We start from the raw sequence: 8,521 nt of genomic DNA, 5'->3' as shown, positions 1-8,521 counted from the left end.
CCCTTCAGGAGTCTCAAAGCGGCTAACATTCTCCTTTCCCTTCTTCCCCCACAACAAACACTCTGTGAGGTGAGTGGGGCTGAGAGACTTCAGAGAAGTGAGACTAGCCCAAGGTCACCCAGCAGCTGCATGTGGAGGAGCGGGGAAGCGAACCCGGTTCCCCAGATTACGAGTCTATCGCTCTTAACCACTACACCACACTGGCTCTCATGCTCATAAGAATGTAAGAGCATGCTGGATAAGGCCAGTGGCCCATCTAGCCCAGTATCCTGTTCTCACAGTGGCCAACCAGATGCCTGTGAGGAAACCTTCAATCAGGGCCTAAGCCCAAGAGCACTCTTCTTTGCAAGCTTTTCCCACCCTCCATATTTAGAAACATCACCTCCTCTTAGCGTGGAGCAACTTAAGCAATCACGGCTAGCAACCATGGCTAGCCTTTTCTTCCACAAATTTGTCTAATCATATTTCAAAGCCATCCAAGTTGGTGGCCATCACCGCCTCCGGTAGAAGGAAGTTCCATAGTTGAACGACGCACTGCATAAAGTACTTTCTTTTCTCTATCCTGAATATTCCAACGTTCAGCTTCGCGGGTGGACCCAGAATGCTGACTGTTGTGTGGGTGTGCAGAATCAGGGAGAATAACGGAGTGGCATTTCCTGTAAAAGGAAATGCCTGGAATTCTGGACAGGAGCACTCTGTCGCGGCTAAAAATAGGCAGCTGTTTCCTTAATGCTAAAAGAACAAAGTCAGAATGAGTCCCAGGCCTACAATGACTCATGCAACCTTGCACCTAATTGTACCAGTATATAAAGAGTGGTCAATGTTAGTGTTGGGTGGTGGGTTGCCGGATGGTAGAAAATTGGCTGAGTTTGGTATGTGTAAAAGCTGTCAGTCATAATTGGAGAAGAAGATTCTTTTATGAATAAAAGCAGTACAGTGGTACCTCAGGTTAAGTACTTAATTCGTTCCAGAGGTCTGTTCTTAACCTGAAACTGTTCTTAACATGAAGCACCACTTTAGCTAATGGGGCCTCCTACTGCTGATGCGCTGCCGGAGCCCGATTTCTGTTCTTAACCTGAAGCAAAGTTCTTAACCTGAGGTACTATTTCTGGGTTAGCAGAGTGTGTAACCTGAAGCGTATGTAACCTGAAGCGTATGTAACCCGAGGTACCACTGTATTCTGCAAAGTACTCTTTCTCAAGGACTCTTTGTGCTTGACTAGGGTCCGAGGACCAGGCAAAGGAGGTCAGAACCGTTTTCCTTTTCAAACACTGGCACAGTCTCTGCCACAACATATCTTGTAATGAATTGCAGCCGCTGATAGTTCTGTTCTCTGCCAGATCATCCTCTCCTGAAGCTGCCGGAGCCTTCCTTCATTGCCACATTTTGTCGCATCAGATTTTCAAAGTTTATTACACAGTATAATGAAGTACAGTGGTACCTCGGGTTAAGAACTTAATTCGTTCTGGAGGTCCGTTCTTAACCTGAAACTGTTCTTAACCTGAAGCACCACTTAGCTAATGGGGCCTCCCGCTGCCGCCACGCGATTTCTGTTCTCATCCTGAGGTAAAGTTCGCAACCTGAGGTAATATTTCTGGGTTAGTGGAGTCTGTAACCTGAAGCATATGTAACCTGAGGTACCACTGTACTTATGTGTTACACAGAGAACCTGCTCAGAGCAGTTCCTCACAACCGTATGCCTTCAGCATCCTCTGTTATAAACATTCTAGTAGACAGTGCAGCTTATTATTAGCTTAATAATAAACACACAATAAAAGTTTCTGATCCCTTGTCTTCAATGTGGGATGAGCCGGCAGGTGGGTGTGGGGAGGTCTGCTGTGGGAAGGGGCTTGGAGTCTTAAATGTTCACAAAGTCTTGCATCTCCTCCCATCAGAACCCGGTTTTCCACCCCACATTGTTCAGGCCCCCCCACTCCATGACCCCCCAGAGAGGCCTTTCAAGAGAGGCCTTTATAGGCAGCTGAGGGAGGAAGGAGAGGATAGGAAGCCTTTCCCCCATTTGCCTTCATAATATATTTTAAGATTTCATTTCCTCAGTAATGGCATTCACAGGCCTGCCAAATCGCATGCTTTCTGTGGGTAGATCACAGGAAAAAGTAAAAGAATGGATTGCAATAATTAAAAATGGAAAAAAAAACACAGCATGAACATCTGTCCTTTCTGGCAGAGAAACATGTAAAATAATGGCACAGATTTACAGTAAAACATACACTGGGAGACCCAGATTATTTAAATAAAAAAATGAATTGTTTAAAGGGCTGGGTGAATCAAATGGTCCTGTTATCAACGTTTGTCTTTCCATGCTTTCTTATTCTTTACTTGCAATCAATTGCTTCAATGCCGCCAGTGCTGAGAATCACAGAAGCTGAATTCTAGTTAAACATGACAAAGGGTGACTGGTGATACCAATTCTTGAAAAGAAATCAATATATTTGTTATTTAAAAATAAACTTACCTTTGTAAAGATGCTTTTTTCCTTCATACAGGACTAAGGTTACCAGATTTTTTTCAATCAACCCGCGGACACTTTTCAACTTCAGTGGATTTTGTATGGGGACTGCTTTGTACATCTGACGACTGTCCCGGAAACAGGGACATTTGGTACCGTAATGCAGGATATCTCGTGATTCTAACCACTTAGTCATTGGACAGTTGTGATTCCCAGCATTTTATTTTTAAAAAATGCATAGCAGTTGCTGTAGGGGATGTGAGTCAAGGAACGGCAGTGGAGCTTGGTGTGAGGTTGCTTTACTCTGCTCATTTCCCTACTCTAAAACACCTTCCTGTATTGCCTTTTCACCAGAAAGAGAGAATTGGGGAGATACAGAGACACTAGGCGGACCTTCTGATTTTGAACTGAAATGTGCTCTGATCCATTTTCTGCAAAATATTGTTAGCTTGGAGCCTGGTCTTCCCCTTCCCATTAACGTCAGAGTCAGGATGAGGTCCAGTTATCAACCTGCAGCCTGGCCTCCTGCCTTCTACAGGTAGTTCTGGATCCCTCCAAGGATCCCTTCCCACTTCTGCCTTCCCTGATCCCAAAGGCCTCTTTCTGCCTGTGGGCAATCTGCAATGCATGATGCAGGGACCAACAGGCTCTGTGAAGTGTGAAAGATTGACTTCTCTGCCTGGGAGAGGCGAGGCTGAAATATACTCAGAGTTGAGAGTGGATTTCATGCTCTTTATTCAGCTCATAGTGGTGAGGAGGAATGGATGTCCCCTCAAAGTATCTGCTTTATATACATTATTTACACAATGGGCTGCACGTGATTGGTTAATTCCAGAATTCTCCTGTAGGCCAATCAGGTTGTGGATTCACTTCCACCTGGAGCTGCATTGGGTGGCTCCTGTAGACCAATCATACTGCTGCATTGTTCTAGGACCAATCAGACTGCTGCATTCTGAATCCTATTGTTCTAGGACCAGTCAGGCTGCTGCATTTTGGATCCTATTGTTCTAGGACCAATCAGACTGCTGCATTTTGGATCCTATTCAACTCAGTACATAACAGAGGCCAGTGCCAGTTCAAGCCAAGGAGGAGGGAAGGAATGGAAGAGACTTGGGAGAGCTTCCTTGCCTAGTCTATCTGCCCCAGCCACCCCCTCACTCATACTCTCCCACTGATTAAAGTGCAGCCCGTACCACTACTGACCTGACCCTTGAGCTGGGGAAGGCTGTGCAACTGGTTGTTGACTCTGGGTCTGCTGGCTTTGGATTCTGAGATGGAAAATTCTGGGAGGTGAGGTTACTCAACAGCCCAGCTCGTCAGAAAGTCCCTGCAAGTCTCTGCAGTTAGCAGAAGAAGGAAGTTCCAGCCAAATACAGGAGCAAAACAGCGGTCAGTACACCACAATCTTTATTGTTGCGCAACAGGTCTCCACACAGAGTAAGAACCCTGAACATGGGTTACAAACTCTTTGAAGACCTTCCCTCCCTACCCAGAATACATTTCCAGAACCATCATTGATTCATCGCTGATACATCATCATGGTGTCACAAGGAGGGAGGGGAGTCGTGAGGTTACCCAAGTTCATCAACTTGCCCCAGTTATCAGATCAAGTTCCTAACACCTTAAGTACCCGCCACCTAAATAACAATAAAACTATCTATGCATATCTTTGCCTTCTGGCCTTCCTGAAGATGGGCTGTGGGAACACCTGGCCTCAGGAAACCCATCAACAGATTTTCATTGTTCTCCTCAAGGGAGGGGGTGCTCTGTTGTTGTTGTTTAGTCGTTTAGTCGCGTCCGACTCTTCGTGACCCCATGGACCAGAGCACGCCTCCCGCAGTTTGGACAAACTCATGCTGGTAGCTTCGAGAACACTGTCCAACCATCTCGTCCTCTGTCATCCCCTTCTCCTTGTGCCCTCCATCTTTCCCAACATCAGGGTCTTTTCCAGGGAGTCTTCTCTTCTCATGAGGTGGCCAAAGTATTGGAGCCTCAGCTTAACAATCTGTCCTTCCAGTGAGCACTCAGGGCTGATTTCCTTAAGAATGGATAGGTTTGATTTTCTTGCAGTCCATGGGTTCAATACTCCTCTAACTCTTCCCGTCAATTTTGCTAGTTGTAAATATTCTAACAGATCTGCCAATCTGTAATTGTTGGTATTGTTTCATTTTTCCATTTCCTCGCCACAAGGATTCTTGCTGCTGTGATGGCATACATAAACAGTGGTCTTATGTCTTTTTTAATTTCTAATGGTAAGATGCCTAAAAGAAAGATCTCTGGGTTTTTTTTAAAGGTGAGTCTGAATAGTTTCTTAAATTAATTATAGATGTTATCCCAGAATTCCCCAATGTTCGCACAAGTCCACCACATATGGTAATATGACCCCACATCTGTTTTACATCTCCAACAAATCAGTGACCCTCCTTTATACATTTTCGCTAGTTTCAAGGGGGTATGATGCCATCTATACAGCATCTTCGTGGTGTTTTCCCTAAGGTTATAGCATGCTGTGAATTTAATATCTACCCTCCACAATCTCTCCCATTGGTCCATATTTATGTTGTATCCAAAATCCTGCTCCCATTTCACCATGGCTGCCTTGACTCATTCTTCTTTTGTTTCCCATTCCAAAAGGTAGTCATAGATTCGTGAGATATTTTTTCGTTTAATAAAAATTAATTCTTTTTCAAATTTAGATTTTTTTTTGCAATTCCTTGTTTTAGATCCATGGCTAATCTTTGGTGTAACTGTAAATATTTTAACCAATCCATGAGATGACTTTTGATTTCCTTTTATTTTTTCAATGTGGGCTTATCTTTATCTATTTCTAGGACTAATCGGTACGTAGGCCATTCTGCTTTCATGTTTCTTTTTGTTACTGCCATAGCTTCCGTTTGTGCTGTCCACAAGGGTATTTTTAGCCCAAGTATTCCTTTATATTTATTCCAGATCTTATATAATGATTTTCTTATCACGTGGCTCAAAAATCCCCTGTGGACTTTCACTTTTTCATATATTAAATAAGCGTGCCCTCCGTACCGATTTTCATGGCCTTCCAAGTCTAATATATCTGTATCTTTTAGTGTAATCCAATCTTTTATCCAAACCAATCCTGCTGCCACATGATATAATTCCAAATCTGGCAATGCAAAACCTCCTCTCTCCTTTTTATCTATTAATAGCTGGTGTTTAATTCTCGGTTTCTTTCCAGTCCATATGAATTTAGATACTTCTCTTTTCCACTCCTTAAAATAATTCATTCCTCCTAAAATTGGCATTGTTTGGAATAAAAATATCATTTTGGGGAGGATATTCATTTTCACAACCGATATTCTTCCCCAAAATGAGAGATGGAGTTTGGTCCAGGTTTCCATATTTTTTTTTTATTTCTTTCTAAACTTTAGTATAGTTGTCCTCATATAAATTTAAACTTTTATTTGAAATCCAGATCCCTAGATACTTAACCTTATTTTTAATTTCCAGGCCTGTTTTTTCTTGAAGTTCTTTTTTCTCTTCCATTGTGAGGTTTTTTGTCAGTAATATAGTTTTTTGATAATTTATTTTCAGCCCCATTATTTCTCCATATTTTTTTATTAAATCTATTGTTGTTGTTGTTTAGTCGTTTAGTCGTGTCCGACTCTTCGTGACCCCATGGACCAGAGCACGCTAGGCACTTCTGTCCTCCACTGCCTCCCGCAGTTTGACCAAACTCATGCTGGTAGCTTCAAGAACATCATCCAACCATCTCGTCCTCTGTCGTCCCCTTCTCCTTGTGCCCTCCATCTTTCCCAACATCAGGGTCTTTTCCAGGGAGTCTTCTCTTCTCATGAGGTGGAGGAGGAACCGGCAAGCCACTCCAGTATCCCTGCCAAGAAAACTCCATGGACAAAGATTAAATCTATAGCAGCTGGTAAACTTTGCTTCGGGACTTGGGTTGTTACTATCAAATCATCAGCAAATGCTCTAACTTTCTAAGCTTTCTATCCAATCTTTATCCCTTTTATGTTTTCATCCTTTCTGATATTATGAAGGAGTGGTTCTATTGCTAATATAAATAACAAGGGTGACAGAGGGCATCCCTTTCTGGTCCCTTTTTTGATGGAGATGTTCTCTGTAAGGTTACCATTTATTAGAAGTCTAGCTGTCTGCCGTTCATATATTGCCTCTATTCCCTTCCTAAATTGTATTCCAAAATTCATTATTTCCAGTTGTTTTTTCATGTAAGGCCAAGAGACATTATCAAATGCCTTTTTGGCATCAAGTAGTAGTAGCAGAGCTGCCTTTTTATCACTATTTGCTTCTAGATATTCTAATATGTCTATGATGTTTCTTGTATTCCCAGAGATTTGTCTACCAGGGAGGAACCTGGCTTGGTTTGGATGTATAACGTCTTTGATGGCCTCTCTGAGCCTGTTTGGCAATATGTTAGCAAAGATTTTGTAATCACAGTTTAAGAGAGATACTGGCCTATAATTGGACATTAACTCTGGGTCCCCTCCCTGTTTGGGTATGAGGGTTATGTATGCTTCTTTCCATGAATCAGGTACTTTCCCTTGATTACAAATGTTATTCATTATTTCAGTAAGCGGTGTTATTAATATTTCTTCCATTTTTAAATAATATTCCACTGGGAGGCCATCTGGGCCAGGTGTTTTACCTACTTTAACTTTCTGGGTGGCTTTCTTAATTTCTGCTTCTGATATTGGGACATCCAGTACTTGAAGTTTCTCTTTCTTGATCTCTGGGATTTTCTGTTGGCGTAAATAATCTTAGACTCTTTCCCCTATATCTGCTTCTTTCTTGTACAGATCTCCATAATATTTTACATTATTATTGCATATATATTGTATTATTATCTTAGGATCATCTATATATTTCTCATTTTTTTAATTCTGTTTATTTGTTTTTCATTTCTCCTCTTTTTGAGTTGCCATGCCAGGTATCTACCTGGTTTGTTGGCAAACTCAAAATTGTTATGCTTACCCTTTCCTCAAATTTGATTCCATTTCTTGCTCTATTTTTAATGTGAATTCTGCCTGCAATAGTTTAACTTCTCTTTTAATTTTGTCGTCACATGGTTCTTTGTTTAATTCTTTTTCTTTTTTCTTTATTTCCTCCAACAATCCCATTTTTTCTTTTTCACTTTCTTTTCTTAATATCACATTTTGTTTTATAAAATATCCCCTAATGACTGCCTTACTCGCGTCCCATATTGTTCTTACATCACTAACTTGTTTGCTGTTCAGTTCAAAATATTCTTTCAGTGTTTTTAGTGTTTGTTTTTATATCATGCTTTCACTGTTCTAAATGCCTATTTACCATTTTTCACCAGTCATTTTTAATAAATTTCAATCTGTTGGGCCCCATCCATATGCACACAGGAACAAATTAATGGTCAGCTGGCTACCTATGGCTGGGTACCAGGGGTGGAATGTTTCACGCTGGCCCTAGTGGCCTCCTGTCTTCCATGGCTCTTTGCCTTGGACATCAGCCTCTAATTGGGCAGCAGAAAATCCTGCCCTAATAGGTAGGGATCCAGGCAGGACAGCACAGCATTCTGTTCTGGTAGCTGGTACCCATGAGATAGTAAGGCAGGCAAAGCTGGGAAGGAAGTGGTTGCAGCACTATGGACAGCTCCCGAAGAGCAACTTGCTCCAATGAAGACTGGAGGTGATGTGAGACCTCAAGAGCCTCTGTATTAAGGTCTGTGCCTTGCTTGAAAGGTGGAAATTCTTAAAGGGCCTCCTGGCTGGAAGATGCTAGTTATCCTCTTTGTGTCCTCCCATCTAGAGTACTCTATGGGCAATAGGCAGACGCAGGAGTGCTGGAGGCACTTTATCTCTTAAGTTCAGGAGAAAGTGTTCACGAGGGTCCTGGATTTGGTTATTCAAGGCTTGGTGCTGGTTATGTGAGCATTGATTCTATGGAAAAGACATTTTTTATTTTTAATATATATATATATACATACATATAAGTAGAATTGAGTTAGAAGTGCATATACACATAAGACATAGTCAATTTTGCCTTACAGTGTATGTACTCACACACTAT

Source organism: Podarcis pityusensis, assembly GCF_964106645.2.
Source record: "Podarcis pityusensis genome assembly, chromosome: 11".
Classification (NCBI taxonomy): Eukaryota; Metazoa; Chordata; class Lepidosauria; order Squamata; family Lacertidae; genus Podarcis; species Podarcis pityusensis.
The sequence above is the reverse complement of the archived record's forward strand: the minus strand, read 5'-3'. Positions refer to the sequence as shown.